The sequence below is a fragment of the Nerophis ophidion genome, linkage group LG18, assembly GCF_033978795.1.
Source record: "Nerophis ophidion isolate RoL-2023_Sa linkage group LG18, RoL_Noph_v1.0, whole genome shotgun sequence".
In the NCBI taxonomy this organism is placed as follows: Eukaryota; Metazoa; Chordata; class Actinopteri; order Syngnathiformes; family Syngnathidae; genus Nerophis; species Nerophis ophidion.
This window is the reverse complement of record NC_084628.1, coordinates 45026113-45046219: the sequence shown is the minus strand read 5'-3', so window position 1 is coordinate 45046219 and position 20107 is coordinate 45026113. Positions and strand designations below refer to the sequence as shown.

At 41.7% G+C, this 20107-nt stretch overlaps 1 protein-coding gene across 4 annotated transcripts in view; it reads right to left on the bottom strand.

The window, feature by feature from the left end:
- Window positions 1–208: 208 nt before the first annotated feature.
- The window catches only part of p2ry1 (purinergic receptor P2Y1), a 107736-nt gene continuing 87837 nt past the window's right edge, over window positions 209–20107 (bottom strand). For 3 of the 4 annotated variants that reach the window (XR_009802635.1, XR_009802637.1, XR_009802638.1), the window contains 4 exons: window positions 13005–13175; window positions 12759–12919; window positions 6444–6539; window positions 209–1219 (listed from right to left, as the gene is read on the bottom strand). The gene's annotated coding sequence lies outside the window, so the exon portion shown is untranslated. The remainder of the gene's footprint in view (window positions 1220–6443; window positions 6540–12758; window positions 12920–13004; window positions 13176–20107) is intronic. The other variant, XR_009802636.1, reaches the window with a different exon arrangement.

Here is a 20107-nt window from a genome sequence, read left to right as displayed (position 1 = left end):
TACCATCACACATGCTGACTACCACACTTTCACCCTACAACAATCACTAATACACCCCCATACCATCACACATGCTGACTACCACACTTTCACCCTACAACAATCACTAATACACCCCCATACCATCACACATGCTGACTACCACACTTTCACCCTACAACAATCACTAATACACCCCCATACCATCACACATGCTGACTACCACACTTTCACCCTACAACAATCACTAATACACCCCCATACCATCACACATGCTGACTACCACACTTTCACCCTACAACAATCACTAATACACCCCCATACCATCACACATGCTGACTACCACACTTTCACCCCACAACAATCACTAATACACCCCCATACCATCACACATGCTGACTACCACACTTTCACCCTACAACAATCACTAATACACCCCCATACCATCACACATGCTGACTACCACACTTTCACCCTACAACAATCACTAATACACCCCCATACCATCACACATGCTGCCTACCACACTTTCACCCTACAACAATCACTAATACACCCCCATACCATCACACATGCTGACTACCACACTTTCACCCTACAACAATCACTAATACACCCCCATACCATCACACATGCTGACTACCACACTTTCACCCCACAACAATCACTAATACACCCCCATACCATCACACATGCTGACTACCACACTTTCACCCTACAACAATCACTAATACACCCCCATACCATCACACATGCTGACTACCACACTTTCACCCTACAACAATCACTAATACACCCCCATACCATCACACATGCTGACTACCACACTTTCACCCTACAACAATCACTAATACACCCCCATACCATCACACATGCTGACTACCACACTTTCACCCTACAACAATCCGGATGGTTCTTTTACTCTTTGTTCCAGAGGACCCAACATCCACAGTTTCCAAAAACAATTTGAAATGTGGATTCGTCAGACCACAGAATAACTTTCCACTTTGCATCAGTCCATCTTAGATGAGCTCGGGCCCAGTGACGCCGGCAGACTTTTTGGGTGTTGTTGATAAATGGTTTTGGCTTTGCATAGTAGAGTTTTAACTTGCACTTACAGATGTAGCGACCAACTGTAGTTACTGACAGAGGTTTTCCCAAGTGCTCTTGTGGTGATATCCTTTACACACTGATGTTGCGTTTTGATGCAGTACTGCCTGGGTCACACTTGTGTTTGATTCTGTAAGTAGGAACAAACAATTGTTGCCAGATATCAGCTGTGCGCTGCCATGGTATCAGAAATCAATGTGCTGATCATTGATTAAAATGATAAAAATATGGTAAATATTAAACATAAGTGTGTATATTGTACATATTGTTATGAAGCTGTCAGTTACTACAGTGTGTATATAAAGTTGTTTAATTGGGCTTTGAAGGCGACAACAGTGACTCCCATGAGCTGCATCTCTCAAGCGTTTTTTTGAATCACCTTTAAAATCTTCAAGAAAAACAAGAGGTATGTTCATGTCTTTAGTAACATTCCAAAAAGAGTGCAGTTCCCCTTTAAAGGTGACTGTCTAGCATGTCGGTTGAAAAACATGGCAAACATCACACTAAGGGGAGAATTTAAAGCAGGCCTGGGCAATTATTTTGATTCGTGGGCCAAATTTAGAGAACAAAATGTGCCTGGGGGCCGATATATCTGTTTGTAGGAAGACTAATACAAAACCTGATTGAAAGCTAAAAACATTATGACAGACCGCCTTAAAAAACTGAATGGAATTTTATATTTTTTTACTGAATGAGACAGCCAGAATGTACATGAAAATAAAGAATGTTAAAATATTAACTATGAAGGATAAAACACTGAATATTGACAACATATGAACATCACACCCCCTCTCCATCCACATATTTTACAATCAACAAAAATGCAACAAACAGTGAAATATGAACAAAAAGGGTAAAAACAAACCCACCTACAATCTAATATATGTGATATGTCACTAAGCTTTACAACTTTGTTGTGATAATCTCCTTCCACGTCTGTCCCTGACACCCACATTTCTCACTCTGTGGAAACACTCTGTGGAAACACTCCCCACCCACACTGCTTGGTGCCTCGTCTGAGCAGCTGTGACTTAGGCTCTGTCTCCACTAAGCCTGATAACCCCTTAAAGGAATAATTATTTAACCTAAGCTCTGTTTCAACCACACTAAACCAGCATTTAAGGTCCCCATCCTTGGACAATTTTTCACACGGGTAAGTCAGCCGTGTATTTCTTGAATTTCCGGCTCTTAGCTTTGTATGGACTCATTGATCCTTTACAAACTGAGTTCGGAGAGGAAGTGACGTCAGAAACACCACGCCGTCACACAGGACGTGACATCAGAAAGACCACGCCCCCACACCGGAAGTGGCATCAGAAAGACCACGCCCCCACACAGGAATTGACGTCAGAAACACCACGCTGCCACACAGGAAGTGACATCAGAAAGACCACGCCGTCACACAGGAAGTGACATCAGAAAGACCACGCCGTCACACAGGAAGTGACATCAGAAAGACCATGCCCCCACACCGGAAGTGACATCAGAAAGACCACGCCCCCACACAGGAAGTGACGTCAGAAACACCACGCTGCCACACAGGAAGTGACATCAGAAACACCACGCTGCCACACAGGAAGTGACATCAGAAAGACCACGCCGTCACACAGGAAGTGACATCAGAAAGACCATGCTGTCACACAGGAAATGACATCAGAAAGACCACGCCGTCACACAGGAAGTGACATCAGAAAGACCATGCCCCCACACCGGAAGTGACATCAGAAAGACCACGCCCCCACACAGGAAGTGACGTCAGAAACACCACGCTGCCACACAGGAAGTGACATCAGAAACACCACGCTGCCACACAGGAAGTGACATCAGAAAGACCACGCCGTCACACAGGAAGTGACATCAGAAAGACCATGCTGTCACACAGGAAATGACATCAGAAAGACCACGCCGTCACACAGGAAGTGACATCAGAAAGACCATGCCCCCACACCGGAAGTGACGTCAGAAACACCACGCTGCCACACAGGAAGTGACATCAGAAAGACCACGCCGTCACACAGGAAGTGACATCAGAAAGACCACGCTGTCACACAGGAAATTACATCAGAAAGACCACGCCGTCACACAGGAAGTGACATCAGAAAGACCACGCCCCCACACAGGAAGTGACGTCAGAAACACCACGCTGCCACACAGGAAGTGACATCAGAAAGACCACGCCGTCACACAGGAAGTGACATCAGAAAGACCACGCTGTCACACAGGAAATGACATCAGAAAGACCACGCCCCCACACCGGAAGTGACATCAGAAAGACCACGCCCCCACACAGGAAGTGACGTCAGAAACACCACGCTGCCACACAGGAAGTGACATCAGAAAGACCACGCCGTCACACAGGAAGTGACATCAGAAAGACCACGCTGTCACACAGGAAATGACATCAGAAAGACCACGCCGTCACACAGGAAGTGACATCAGAAAGACCACGCCCCCACACAGGAAGTGACGTCAGAAAGACCACGCCTCCACACGTCACAGCCAGCTTCATAATAATGCGGTTTTCGTGACTCGGAGCTAACCATTGGAAATATGGAGGAAGGTTATCCAGACATGTCCGTGTTTCTCCTTCTTCTACTTGTACAGACGCTGGTGGAAATCACACATCAATACCTTAAGAGAAAGCCATTGCAGCTATCTGGGATACAACACTTCTCAGACGGCAAGACAACTTTCCAATGTCCAGGTGAGCTGTGATTCTACTTAGCCAAAAACTTTGTCCATTTGTCGAAGAAGAGACAACGAGAATGCGGGCTCCCGTGGATGTGATAAAAAAGGTAGCGTGTGCTTTGTATTACCTGACCGTGGAGTGAAGACTACGGAAAATGGCGAATGCTTTTGGACCGGCAAAGCAGACTATCAGTTATTGTCTGCCAATTATGTCACAGACTCAAGGTCTAGGTCCAGAGTATATCAAGTCAGCAAAAAGGAATGGACAATGAAGGTGAAGGCAAAAGAGTGAGGAGTGTCCTGACCAGATATTACATCCCGACATTAATTGTTGTAAAATGTTCTTCATCACATTGTTTAGGTGTCTATTAAAGATGTGATTGACGTCTCAGGTGTGATTGACTACAATAGTCACACTGGATTCCAGTTCATCGAAATAGCACAACACTGGATATTGTTCAGATAAGTTACATTTAACAACTTGCACACAAAGCAACACTGGAGGTGACTATGACCTGCACATTGTCCACACATGTGTACTAGGTGGCCTGGCGCCGGAGGACAGAGGGGGGTGAGGGGGTCTAAAACGACCATTGTGTGTGTGTGTGTGACAAGGATAAGGTTAGGTGGGATTTACCCTGGATAACCTTATCTGGCTTAGTGTAGAAGGGGCCTTAGATGACCATAGTCACTAATTAGATGACCATAGTCACTAATTATATTACCACAGTGCCAGATTCAAACACTGATGACATCTATTAAACAAGAAGCAAGGAACCATGCAGAGACAGAGTTCAATTTAGCTCATGAGGAGAACGCATGGAGTTGCACACTTAGTCACACTCTCGCCCTACGCTCTAAAGTACAGCTCCCACGTCCCTCTATTTATTTAGGAGTTCATCCGTGGCTGAGGCCACCCTTCAGACAAGAAGTTTTTGTCCTTGCACAGATAGAAACAGTTCAGTTTAAGCACAATAGCTAATAACTATAGCAACAGACTTCGGGAATGTCCAGATTGAAAAACTTAACGGGCCGCATGAAGCCCCTGGGCCTTCATTTGCCCAGGTCTGATTTAAAGCAAGTACTTGTCAGTGACCATTTGTCTTATGATATATAAACTTGTGTGCTAGCATGTTCTCGGTTGTTTAAAAAACCAAGAATGAAGACCAAGTATCTTGTCTTGTTTGTCCTTCCCTAGGGGAGCTGAGTGCCCTGCTGAGATAGATTGTAGCGTTCAAACATCGCGTGTTGACTTGACCTTGAAAGCAGCGTCTGCAAGGCAGGCCTCTGAGACGGATGGCTCTTCTACCGTGCAAGCGCCGCCGGATCAATACCGGCTGGACGGGGGAGACAGTTCTTGCACGAGCTCGGCAAGATGAGACAACATCTTGTGCAGTCTGACAAAAGTGCTCAGTAAAAACACGCTAATGACCCCCGATATCACCATCGCTGACGCTCGGCTAAGTTTAGCAAGGGAATCCAGGACGGGTGGATCGGCTTTCACACGCCAGCCCTCAAGTAAATGTCTGCAGGACGCAGAGACGCAGAAAACATTATTAAAGACTCAGCTTTGTGAAAATGACTTGCACACTTCTGACTGCATCAATGCTGGGTCTGACTCTCACTTCTAATACACAATCCACATTCTAACCGTCCCCTCCCACCTCCAAAGTCATGCACTTGGGGATAGGCCCCTCCCACCTCCAAAGACATGCACCTGGGGATAGGCCCCACCCACCTCAAAAGACATGCACCTGGGGATAGGCCCCACCCACCTCCAAAGTCATGCACTTGGGGATAGGCCCCTCCCACCTCCAAAGTCATGCACTTGGGGATAGGCCCCTCCCACCTCCAAAGACATGCACCTGGGGATAGGCCCCACCCACCTCCAAAGTCATGCACTTGGGGATAGGCCCCTCCCACCTCCAAAGTCATGCACTTGGGGATAGGCCCCTCCCACCTCCAAAGATGCGCACCTGAGGATAGGCCCCTCCCACCTCCAAAGACACGCACCTGGGGATAGGCCCCTCCCACTTCCAAAGACACACACCTATGGATAGGCCCCTCCCACCTCCAAAGACACGCACCTGAGGCTGGCCCCTCCCACTTCCAAAGACACACACCTGGGGATAGGCCCTTTCCACCTCCAAAGACATGCACCTGGGGATAGGCCCCTCCCACCTCAAAAGACACACACCTGGGGATAGGCCCCTCCCACCTATCCAACGGGATAGCAGGTCCATTCTATGTGTCATACTAGATCATTTTGCGCTTTTGCCCTATTTTTGCTGAAAGGATTTAGTAGAGAACATCCAGAATAAAGTTTGCAACTGTCGGTGTTAAGAGAAAAGCCCTGCCTCTACCGGAATTCGCAGACGATGACATCACAAGTGTGATGACTCCTCACATATTCACATTGTTTATAATGGGAGCTTCCAACAAAAAGTGCTATTCGGACTGATAAAATGAAAATTTCCCCATTAATTTGAGCGAGGATGAAAGATTTGTGTTTGAGGATATTGATAGGGACGGACTAGAAAAAAAGTTTTAAAAAAAAAACACGATTTGGACGGATTTCGATGTTTTAGACACATTTACTAGGATAATTTTGGGAAATGCCTTATCTTTCTATTGTGTTGCTAGTGTTTTAGTGAGATTAACAGTACCTGATAGTCAGAGGGGTGTGTCCACAGGTGTGTTGACGCCAATGTCTCAGGGGAGTCGACGACAGCTTCATGGACGACACAAGCTCAGCTTTTCTCCTGTAAGAAGCCACTTTTTAACCACAATTTTCTCACCAAAACCTGCTGGTTGACATTCCGTCTTGATTCATGCTCGCTTGACCGCTCTGATCCATAGTAAAGTTTCACCTCCAGGAATTTTAAACAAGGAATCACCGTGTGTTTGTGTGGCTAAAGGCTAAAGCTTCCCAACTCCGTCTTTCTACTGTGACTTCTCCAATATTCATTGAACAAATTGCAAAAGATTCAGCAACACAGATGTCCAAAATACTGTGTAATTATGCCGTTAAAGCAGACGACTTTTAGCTGTGTGTGTGTGCAGCGCTCATACTTCCTATAAACCCGTGACGTCTTGCGTACACGTCATCATTACACAACGTTTCCAGGACTCCCGGGAAATTTAAAATTGTAATTTAGTAAACTAAAGCGGGCGTATTGTCATGTGTTGCAATGTTAATATTTCATCATTGATATATAAACTATCAGACTGCGTGGTGGCTAGTAGTGGCTTTCAGTAGGACTTTAGTGAACACTTTAGGTGTGAACAGTCTCTTAAAGTGAATCATATTGCTGCTTTCTTTCATTTATCTGCTTAATACCTTCCATCATTTCATTCCACATACTGATAGTTAGTTTGTACACAATAAGTCAGATATTTAACAATAGTAGTGAGCAGAAGACAATATGAAGTCATGTTTTGCTTGATTCATTATTGACATGTTTCTTGCTACTTTATGTTGTTTTTGTTTTTTTACATGAGATTTCTACTTTAATTTATCATCCATCATACTTAGAAATGTAGTTTAATTTACTCTATCAATGTAGGATAGAATAGAAAGTACTTTATTGATCACTGGGGGAAATCCAGCACTATGTCTACTTTGCCTATTTGTATTTGTCTGGGACTTTCTCTTCTGTTACCAAATAGCATTATTTTACTTTTACTGAGATTCAAAGATAGTCTGCTTTTGTCAAACCATCTTTTTATTTTATTATAATTTGTATTATCTTCTGTGTGTTCTCTCCTGAAGAAAACACAGTTGTATCATCTGCTAATAAAACTAACTTCAAGTCCTTTGTAACTTTGCAAATATTATTTATATAATAAAATTGCACAATTAATATCCTGGTATTGATCCCAGAGATACACCACAAGATATTTCCAGCTCTGTAGACGTGTGTTCACCTATATTAACGTATCTATCTAGTCGATACTACTATGATCACTCAATATTTTTTGGCATCATTGCAACTTCTTTTGTTTTTTTTAAATGTATATTATGTTTATAAAGTCAATAAATATGTCCCTGGACACATGAGGACTTTGAATATGACCAAAGTATGATCCTCTAACTACTTGGTATCACATCCATACCTAAATGTGTGGTATCATCCAAAACTAATGTCAAGTATGAAAGAAGAGAAGAATAAGTGATTATTACATTTGAACAGAAGTGTAGATAGAACATGTTAAAAGAGATAACAGCGCAACACCTACTCTTTACATCAGAATTGGTTTGTTAGGTATTACATTTTATTGTATGATCCTGTAACTACTTGGTATCACATCCATACCTAAATGTGTGGTATCATCCAAAACTAATGTCAAGTATGAAAGAAAAGAAGAATAAGTGATTATTACATTTGAACAGAAGTGTAGATAGAACATGTTAAAACACAAAACCGCGCAACACCTACCCTTTAAATCAGTATTTCTAAACCATATTATTATTGGTTTATTAGGTATTATATTTTATTGTATGACTCTGTAACTATTTGGTATCGGATCGATACCTAAATGTTTGGTATCATCCAAAACGTATGTCAAGTATCAAAGAGGGTTCAATCCCAGGCTCGGGATCTTTCTGTGTGGAGTTTGCATGTTCTCACTGTGACTGCGTGAGTTCCTTCCAGGTACTCTGGCATCCTCCCACCTCCAAAGACATGCACCTGGGGATAGGCCCCTCCCACCTCGAAAGACATGCACCTGGGGATAGGCCCCTCCCACCTCCAAAGACATACACCTAGGGATAGGCCCCTCCCACCTCCAAAGACATACACCTGGGGATAGGCCCCTCCCACCTCCAAAGACATACACCTAGGGATGGGCCCCTCCCACCTCCAAAGACATGCACCGGGGGATAGGCCCCTCCCACCTCCAAAGACATGCACCTGGGGATAGGCCCCTCCCACCTCCAAAGACATGCACCTAGGGATAGGCCCCTCCCACCTCCAAAGACATACACCTGGGGATAGGCCCCTCCCACCTCCAAAGACATACACCTAGGGATAGGCCCCTCCCACCTCCAAAGACATACACCGGGGGATAGGCCCCTCCCACCTCCAAGGACATGCACCTGGGGATAGGCCCCTCCCACCTCCAAAGACATGCACCTGGGGATAGGCCCCTCCCACCTCCAAAGACATACACCTAGGGATGGGCCCCTCCCACCTCCAAAGACATGCACCGGGGGATAGGCCCCTCCCACCTCCAAGGACATGCACCTGGGGATAGGCCCCTCCCACCTCCAAAGACATGCACCTGGGGATAGGCCCCTCCCACCTCCAAAGACATGCACCTGGGGATAGGCCCCTCCCACCTCCAAAGACATGCACCTGGGGATAGGCTCCTCCCACCTCCAAAGACATGCACCTGGGGATAGGCCCCTCCCACCTCCAAAGATAGGTTGATTGGCAACACTACATGGTCCCTAGTGTGTGAATGTGAGTGTGAATGTTGTCTGTCTGTGTTGGCCCTGCGATGAGATGGGGACTTGTCCAGGGTGTACACCGCCTTCCGCACGATTGTAGCTGAGATAGCCGCCAGCGCCCCCCGCGACACCATAAGGGAATAAGCGGTAGGCAATGGATGGATGGATGGGGTTAGATAGAACATGTTAAAACAGAAAATAAGCAGATATCAACAGTAAATGAACAAGTGGCTTAATAATCAATGTTTTACAGTTTGTCCTTAATAATGTGTATAAAATAATAGGTGTATAAATGACACAATATGTTACTGCAGATTAATTAGGAGTCTTTGTTTGTTTACTTACTACTAAAAGACAAGTTGTCTAGTATGTTCAACATTTTATTTAAACTACAGTAATAAACACACAGTTTATCTACACTAAGATTTTTGTTTAAATAAAACCAATAACGTCCTTTTTTGTGCTCCATTTTATTTTTAGAAAAGTCACGAAAAGTATCAAAATAACTTTAGTACCAGTACCAAAATCTGAGTATCGTTCCAACACTATGCCAGTGATGTTGAGATGTTGGTTTGTGTCGCTTTCAACCAAAGAAATAAACGTCTCAGACTCTACAGTCAAAATAAAGTCAACAGTGCCTCATTTATTTTGGAGTTTAATGAATGTGTCGCTTTTCCATCCTTCATCTGCCCACCTAATGTAACGCACGCACGCACGCACGCACGCACGCACACACGCACGCACGCACGCACACGCACACGCACACGCACACACACACACACACACACACACACACGGGTGGTGAAGTTAATGGGCCGCCGCATTGAAGCAGCAAAGAATAAAAGACGGTAAAGAAGCAAGGCTGCCGTGGGAAGTGAAAGGTGAAATAAGAAAGGTAGAAAGGTAGAAGGTGAGGGGAAGAGATATTAAAAGTCAAGAAAAGGAGGTTATAGGTGAAATTGGCAACAGAAAGTAAATAGACTATCGGGAGAGGCGCTCTACTCTTTCTTGCAGTGGGATGCCACTGGAATGCAACTTGATTATGCAGCAGGATGCAAATAAATGATGTTTAACATAATATAAAAAGTACAAGGAGCTTCCTTACTTTGTTCAGCATTAATATACCAAAGGATACTTTGATCATGCATCATCTGTGTCGTCGAGTGTGTGTCAGACACCTCGTAAGGTGCGAGAAACCCATTCCATTGTCTTCATGGAATGGGTTTCCATGGCCGAGCAGCTGCATCTAAGTCATACATCACCAAGTCCAATGCAAAGCGTGGGATGCAGTGGTGTAAAGGACATCACCACTGGACTCTAGAGCAGTGGCGACGCCTTCTCGGGACTGATGAATCACACTTTTCCATCTGGCAATCTGATGGACCAGTCTGGGTTTGGAGGTTGCCAGGAGAACACTACATTTCAGACTGCATTGTGTTGAGTGTGAAATTTGCTAGAGGAGGAATTATGGTGTGGGGTTGTTTTTCAGGAGTTGGGCTTGGCCCCTTAGTTCCTGTGAAAGGAACTTTGAATGCTCCAAAACATTTTGGACAATTCCATGCTCCCATCCTTGTGGGAACAGTTTGGAGTAAGCACCTTCCTCTTCCTACATGACTGTGCACCAGTCCACAAAGCAAGGTCCATAAAGACATGGATGACTTGACTGGCCTGCACAGAGTCCTGACCTGAACCCGATAGAACACCTTTGGGATGACTTAGAATGGAGACTGAGAGCCAGGCCTTTTCCACCAACATCAGTGTGTGACCTCACTAATGCACTTTTGGTGGAAAATAGCTATAAACACACTCTGCAACCTTGTGGACAGCCTTCCCAGAAGAGTTGAAGCTGTAATAGCTGCAAAAGGTAATATTGAACCCTATAGGCTAGGAATGGTTGGCACTTGAACTTCATATGTGAGTCAAGGCAGGTGGACAAATACTTTTGTCAATTGTGTGTATGATGCATCATCTACAAAGATACAAAGAATTGCTATTGCGACATCCAGTGACACATTTTGAACGGCTGTTTCTTTCTTTCAAAATTGCAGGGTCATTTTTTCACTCAGCAAACTCATCCACCGGGCCGGATAAAGTCTGTTCTCAGGCCTGATCCGGCCCTCGGGTCGCACGTTTGACACCTTTGGATCATCTCATGTATTTATACACAGCAGTTTTATGTGAAGAAAAAGTAGAATAAATGGAGTGCAGCATCTAGAGCAGGGGTGTCCTAACTTATGCCAGCATACTGAACAGTCCACACATGCAGGGCTTATTCTATTATTTTAATTGTATTTTTAATAAAAATGCTCAAGACTAGGGTTGTCCCGAAACCAATATTTTAGTACCGGTACCAAAATGTACTTTGATACTTTTCTAAATAAGGTAGACCACAAAAAATGTCTTTATTGGCTTTATTTTAACAAAAAAATCTTAGTGTAGATGAAACATATGTTTATTATTGTCATTTAGTCCTGAAATAAAATGTTGAACATACTAGACAACTTGTCTTTTAGTAGTAAGTAAACAAACAAAGACTCCTAATTAGTCTGCAGTAACATATTGTGTCATTTATACACCTATTATTTTATCAAAAGGACAAGCTGTAAAAATGGAATATTAATCCACTTATTTAATGTTGATATCTGCTTATTTTCTGTTTTAACATGTTCTATCTACACTTCTGTTCAAATGTAATAATCACTTATTCTTCTTTTCTTTGATACTTGACATTAGTTTTGGATGATACCACACATTTAGGTATGGATGTGATACCAAGTAGTTACAGGATCATACATTGGTCATATTCAAAGTCCTCATGTGTCCAGGGACATATTTACTGACTTTATAAACATAATATACATTTTTAAAAAAGGAAAAAAGATTTTGTGACGGTAAAAAATACTGATTTAATTATAGTAGTATCAACTACATACACTATTGTACTTGGTATCATTACAGTGGATGTCAGGTGTAGATCCACCAATGGCGTTAGTTTACATTCACTGCTAGTTTGCTATTAACAGTGTGTAGTGAAGCATGTTTAGCTATTCCTCGTCCTGCAGTGATAATGATACTTGTAAGAAACTTACTGAGCCGAGGTTGTCATTGTGGCTTGTGCAGCCCTTTGAGACACTTGTGATTTAGGGCTACAAAAGTAAACTTTGATTGATTATTAATGAATGAATGAATAAAAGAGTTTGTTAGTGTTGTTGCGGTGCATGGTGTAAGAATGATAAATGAGCAAGATGAATGAATTAATAAATAAATACATAGATGACATTGTAAAAAGTGTTGCGCTGCATGGTGTAAGAATGATGACAAATAACATGAATGAATGAACGAAGGAATGAAAGAATATGTAACATTGTGTGACGGGACAGCGGGAGAAGAAGACTGCAGAGAGGCGATGACGTCGTTAGCTGCCAGCGTGTTTTTATTGACATCTCAGTATGTGATTAGCTGAAAGAGATGTAGTGCGACTATGTGTAAGTATTACCTGAGCGTGGTCACCAGAGGGTGTTGAGTGTACCTGTTGAGATCGAGGCGGTAGTCCAAAAGGTGAAAAGCAGGCTCAAACGTCCGAGGGCAGGTGGATGGTCGAGGACAAGTGCGAGGTCTTAGTCCAGGAAGGCAAGAGGGAATCCAAAGGGAGTCCAGGTAGACGAGACCCAGAGTTCGACGACGAGGAAGCTGGAGGACGACACAACAGGAGAGAGGGTGAACACGACAGGAAGGGAACACAGGCAGAGAGAAGGCTGGAGATGTGTTGGTTTACTGTACTGGTAGGAGAAGCTACGTTCTGGCACTGGATCTCAAGACGCCCTGGTTTATGAAGAAGGCTGGTCGCTCATCACGGGCAGGTGTGTTGATTGCAGATCTCTTGCGGAGGGACGCCCGTAGCGGAGAGGGAACGCCTGTTGGTGTGGCCCGCGGTGCGCTCAACAGCCTTCACAGCAGCAGGAGAAGCAAGAGTGTGACCCATAACACATTGTGTAAGACTTGTGTAGTGTTGTAGTGCTGCATGCATGTGTATGAAGGAGAAATGAGTAACACCTGAATGGATGGATAACATTGGGTAAGACTTGTGTAGTGTTGTAGTGCTGCATGCATGTGTACGAAGGAGAAATGAGTAACACCTGAATGGATGGATAACATTGGGTAAGAGTTTTGTAGTGTTGTTGCATTGCATGGTGGAATAAACCAATATTGACCTTCTAGATGATCAAACCCTCCAATATTGACTTTGTAGATGACAAAAACCATGATTGATAAACCGTGAGAGGCATGCAGGACATTGGGTGTTAGTGGAAGGGGGAGACAGCTTTGAAAAACCACAGCATAATGGCTGCCATGGTTTCCATATTGCTGACATGGAGATGGACAGAGGACAAGATCTAGGGTGTGAGCTTTTATGGGTTGGGACGGAAACATGTTGGGTGAGACCAACAAAGTCTCAGGTCCATAAATTCACATTCAAAGCCCCGTGTGGGATCATCAATAAGGATTTTGAAATCTCCCAAGATCAGCACTCTGTCATGGCTGGGGATGATTTTACTGAGGAGGTCTGAGAATTGAGTTCTACAATTCTTGCTCGCCTTAAAAAACATATTGTTAGATAAATAACTCTCTGCTCTCACATTGCATGAGATCAGCACCTAGCACTATGTACAGTATGTCTATTATCTCACTTACTCTGCATGTACTGTAAATATGTCATGTTTGTACTCTACACAAGCTGATACCCACGCATTACAATGAACACACACACACACACACACACACACACACACAGAATACCACCTTGGATCCACTGGTATGTCAACACTGACATTATCAGCAGCTGCTCAAATAAAAACTCTGTGGAATGAAGCTCATCAGGCGTCACATGATCACTACACATGATCACTACACATGATCACTACACATAATCACTGCACATGATCACTACACATGATCACTGCACATGATCACTACACATGATCACTGCACATGATCACTGCACATGATCACTATACATGATCACTGCACATGATCACTAAACATGATCACTACACATAATCACTGCACATGATCACTAAACATGATCACTACACATGATCACTGCACATGATCACTACACATGATCACTGCACATGATCACTAAACATGATCACTGCACATGATCACTAAACATGATCACTGCACATGATCACTACACATGATCACTACACATGATCACTGCACATGATCACTGCACATGATCACTACACATGATCACTACACATGATCACTACACATGATCACTACACATGATCACTACACATAATCACTGCACATGATCACTAAACATAATCACTGCACATGATCACTAAACATGATCACTACACATAATCACTGCACATGATCACTAAACATGATCACTGCACATGATCACTAAACATGATCACTGCACATGATCACTACACATGATCACTACACATGATCACTGCACATGATCACTGCACATGATCACTACACATGATCACTACACATGATCACTGCACATGATCACTGCACATGATCACTGCACATGATCACTACACATGATCACTAAACATGATCACTACACATAATCACTGCACATGATCACTAAACGTGATCACTACACGTATCAATCTGTTCCAATTAGCGTTAGTGTGCACTTACTTGTCAATATTACTTTGATGGCATTGTTATTTTTTAGCATCACAAAATCTTTTTCTGATTTTTTTGATATTTATATTATGTTTATAAAGTCAGTAAATACGTCCCTGGACTCATGAGGACTGTGAATATGACCAATGTATGACCCTGTAACTACTTGGTATCGGATCGATACGTAGATGTGTGGTATCATCCAAAACTAATGTCAAGTATCAAAGAAGAGAAGAATAAGTGATTATTACATTTGAACAGAAGTGTAGATAGAACATGTTATAAGAGAAAATAAGCAGATATTAACAGTAAATGAACAAGTGGATTAATAATCTTTTAAAATTTTGACAAAATAGGTGTATAAATGACACAATATGTTACTGCAGACTAATTAGGAGTCTTTGTTTGTTTACTTACTACTAAAAGACAAGTTGTCTAGTATGTTCAACATTTTATTTAAGGACTAAATGACAATAATAAACATATGTTTCATCTACACTAACATTTTGTGTTACAATAAAGACAATAATGACATTTTTGTGGTCTCCTTTATTTAGAAAAGTATCGTAAAGTATCGAAATACATTTTGGTACCGGGACAACACTACTAACACTACTAACAACTAACTAACAACACTAACAACACTACTAACAACACTACTAACAACACTAACAACACTACTAACAACACTAACTAACAACACTACTAACAACACTAACTAACAACACTAACAACACTACTAACAACACTAACAACACTAACAACACTACTAACACTGCTAACAACACTACTAACAACACTAACTAACAACACTACTAACAACACTAACAACACTACTAACACTACTAACAACACTAACTAACAACACTACTAACAACACTACTAACAACACTAACAACACTACTAACACTACTAACAACACTAACAACAGTACTAACAACACTACTAACAACACTAACAACACTACTAACAACACTAACAACAGTACTAACAACACTACTAACAACACTACTAACAACACTACTAACACTACTAACAACACTAACTAACAACACTAACAACACTACTAACAACACTACTAACAACACTAACTAACAACACTAACTAACAACACTACTAACACTACTAACAACACTACTAACAACACTACTAACAACACTAACTAACAACACTAACAACACTACTAACACTACTAACAACACTAACTAACAACACTAACAACACTACTAACACTGCTAACAACACTACTAACAACACTAACTAACAACACTACTAACAACACTAACTAACAACAGTACTAACAACACTAACAGCACTACTAACAACACTAACAACACTACTAACACTACTAACAACACTACTAACAACACTACTAACAACACTAACTAACAACACTACTAACAACACTAACAACACTACTAACACTACTAACAACACTAACAACAGTACTAACAACACTACTAACAACACTACTAACACTACTAACAACACTAACTACCAACACTAACAACACTACTAACAACACTACTAACAACACTAACTAACAACACTACTAACACTACTAACAACACTACTAACAACACTACTAACAACACTAACTAACAACACTAACAACACTACTAACACTACTAACAACACTAACTAACAACACTAACAACACTAACAACACTACTAACACTGCTAACAACACTACTAACAACACTAACTAACAACACTACTAACAACACTAACTAACAACAGTACTAACAACACTAACAGCACTACTAACAACACTAACAACACTACTAACACTACTAACAACACTACTAACAACACTAACTAACAACACTAACAACACTAACAACACTACTAACAACACTAACTAACAACACTACTAACAACACTACTAACAACACTAACTAACAACGCTACTAACAACACTAACAACACTACTAACAACACTAACAACACTACTAACAACACTACTAACACTACTAACAACACTACTAACAACACTAACTAACAACACTACTAACAACACTACTAACAACACGAACAACGCTACTAACAACACTACTAACAACACTAACAACACTACTAACAACACTACTGACACTACTAACACTACTAACAACACTAACAACAGTACTAACAACACTACTAACAACACTACTAACAACACTAACAACACTACTAACAACACTACTAACAACACTACTGACAACACTACTAACAACACTAACAACAGTACTAACAACACTACTAACAACACTACTAACAACACTAACTAACAACACTACTAACAACACTACTAACAACACTACTAACAACACTACTAACAACACTAACTAACAACACTACTAACAACACCAACAACACTACTAACAACACTACCAACCACCACCAGTAGGTGTGAATGAATGATGAGTTCTCACTTCTCTGTGAGCGCTTTGAGTATCTAATAATAGAAAAGTGCTAAATATAAAATGTAATCCAATATTATTATTATTATTATTATTATTACTACTGCCAACATCGCACACAAATTGTCACGATGCAATATCGACATTGAAAGAAGGAGAACAGATGAGGGACCATTTATTGTGAGAGGAAGGGGGCGGATACACTTTGTTAAGTAGTACTTAAGTGCTTAAGTAGTGTATGTCAGACTCCCCTGTGTGACTTAACTCATGTCTCACGTCTGTCAAGGTGAAACTCAACAAAAAGTGCTCAATGACCCTCATCGGTGCTTGGGCTCCCAGGATCCTGGAACACCAAAGAGTTTGTGAAGGGAACGTTCTTAGACTGTAGATTTGGACTGTGTACTTTCTAAGACGCAAAAGTTAGTGTTGCTTGGTGATTTCAAATCATGGCTCCAAATATGTGGACTGAGCATGGACTTATTATTACTAACATGCTGTTCTGACATAAGAATACATTTCCAACATCTTAGCCTTCAAAACACGAGCACCTGATTGACTCTGTGATTGCGAGGGCTTCTTTCAAGAGCCATAACCAGTGCAGATGATTGTTGTCTGATCTGATCTACAAAAGCTGTGATGTAGTCACGTTGTGTGGATGGAAAAAAAAGAGAAGACAATGATTTGCAAATACTTTCCAACTTATATTCAATAGAATAAACTGCAAAGACAAGATATTTCATGTTCACAACCTTGTGGACAGCCTTCCCAGAAGAGTTGGAGCTGTAATAGCTGCAAAAGGTCATATTGAAGCCTATGGGTTAGGAATGGGATGGCACTTCAACTTCATATGTGAGTCAAGTCAGGCGGACAAATACTTTTGTCAATATAGTGTATGTCAGACTTTTTTTTTAAATGTCCGCCCCCACAAGATCAGTTTGTTCTTGTCGTCCCAAAAATCCATTTAATATCCAGAGGGGATGGTGCATTTTCTGCTGTGGCTCCAAAACTTTGGAACAATATCCCTCTTGCAAATCCCTCTTTAATGACTTTTAAATCACATCTTAAAACATTTTTTTATACTTTGGCTTTCAAACCAGCATGAGAGTTGTGTGATTTTAATTTCTCTGATGTTTTTATCCGTTATAGTTAAAAGTTTTATATTACCGACTCTTCCAGAATGTATGTCTCGACTTCTGTGAACCACTTTGTCAAACTTCAATTGTTTTTTGAAATGTGCTAAATAAATGAAGTGAATTGAACTGCAATATATACAGTGGGGCAAAAAAGTATTTAGTCAGCCACCGACTGTGCAAGTTCTCCCACTTCAAATGATGACAGAGGTCTGTCATTTTCATCATAGGTACACTTCAACTGTGAGAGACGGAATGTGAAAAAAAATCCAGGAATTCACATTGTAAGAATTTTAAATAATTTATTTGTAAATGATGGTGGAAAATAAGTATTTGGTCACTTCAAACAAGGAAGATCTCTGGCTCTCACAGACCTGTAACTTCTTCTTTAAGAAGCTCTTCTGTCCTCCACTCGTTACCTGTATTAATGGAACCTGTTTGAACTCGTTATCTGCATAAAAGACACCTGTCCAAAGCCTCAAACAGTCAGACTCCAAACTCCACAATGGGCAAGACCAAAGAGGGGGTCAAAATGATCATGAGAACGGTGACCAACAATCCCAGAACCACACGAGGGGACCTGGTGAATGACCTGCAGAGAGCTGGGACCAACGTAACAAAGGTTACCATCAGTAACACACTACAGCTTCACAGTAGGTATGGTGTTCTTGGGATGCAACTCAGTATTCTTCTTCCTCCAAACATGGCGAGTTGACTTAATACCAAAAAGTTCTATTTTGGTTTCATCTGACCACATGACATTCTCCCATGTGCTCTCTGGCAAACTTCAGACGGGCCTGGACATGCACTGGCTTAAGCAGGGGGACACATCTGGCACTGCAGGATTCGATACCCTGCAGTGGGGGTGGAAACATCATGCTTTGGGGCTGTTTTTCTGCTAAGGGGACAGGACGATTGATCCGTGTTAAGGAAAGAATGAATGGGGCCATGTATTGTGAGATTTTGAGCCAAAACCTTCCATCAGTGAGAGCTGTGAATGCTTGACCAAATACTTATTTTCCACCATCATTTACAAATAAATTCTTTAAAATTCCTACAATGTGAATTCCTGGATTTTTTCTTCCCATTCTGTCTCTCACAGTTGAAGTGTACCTATGATGAAAAGGACAGAACTCTGTCATCATTTGAAGTGGGAGAACTTGCACAATCGCTGGCTGACTAAATACTTTTTTGCCCCACTGTATATATTATATATATATATATATATATATATATATATATATATATATATATATATATATATATAGTACTTACAGCATGCATGTATATAGAACCAGTGGTGAAGGTCTTTGGACATTTTTTTAAAGGGCGGATTGTTTACTATTGTTTACTATTGCTAATGCGCAGAAAAGAGAGACTGATGTGTCATTGTCCAACATGATGGCAAAATGAGAGCAAACAAAACATGTGAGGTAGAAAATCATGTTTTCTTCTGTTCGCTGGTCATAAACAAGCACGAGTGAAACATATTAATGTTAGAACATCATTATAAAGTACATTTTGAACAGTATTGTGTGTGCATATCATGCCATGGAGCAGTAGGTGTACGCTACACATTATGTATGCTACCTCTACTCCATCACCTCTTTCTCAGCATACAACATATTTGTTATCGCTGTTGCTCTTGGCTTCTTCAGCCACACCATCCCTTATCTTCTAAGCTCCCCCCTCCA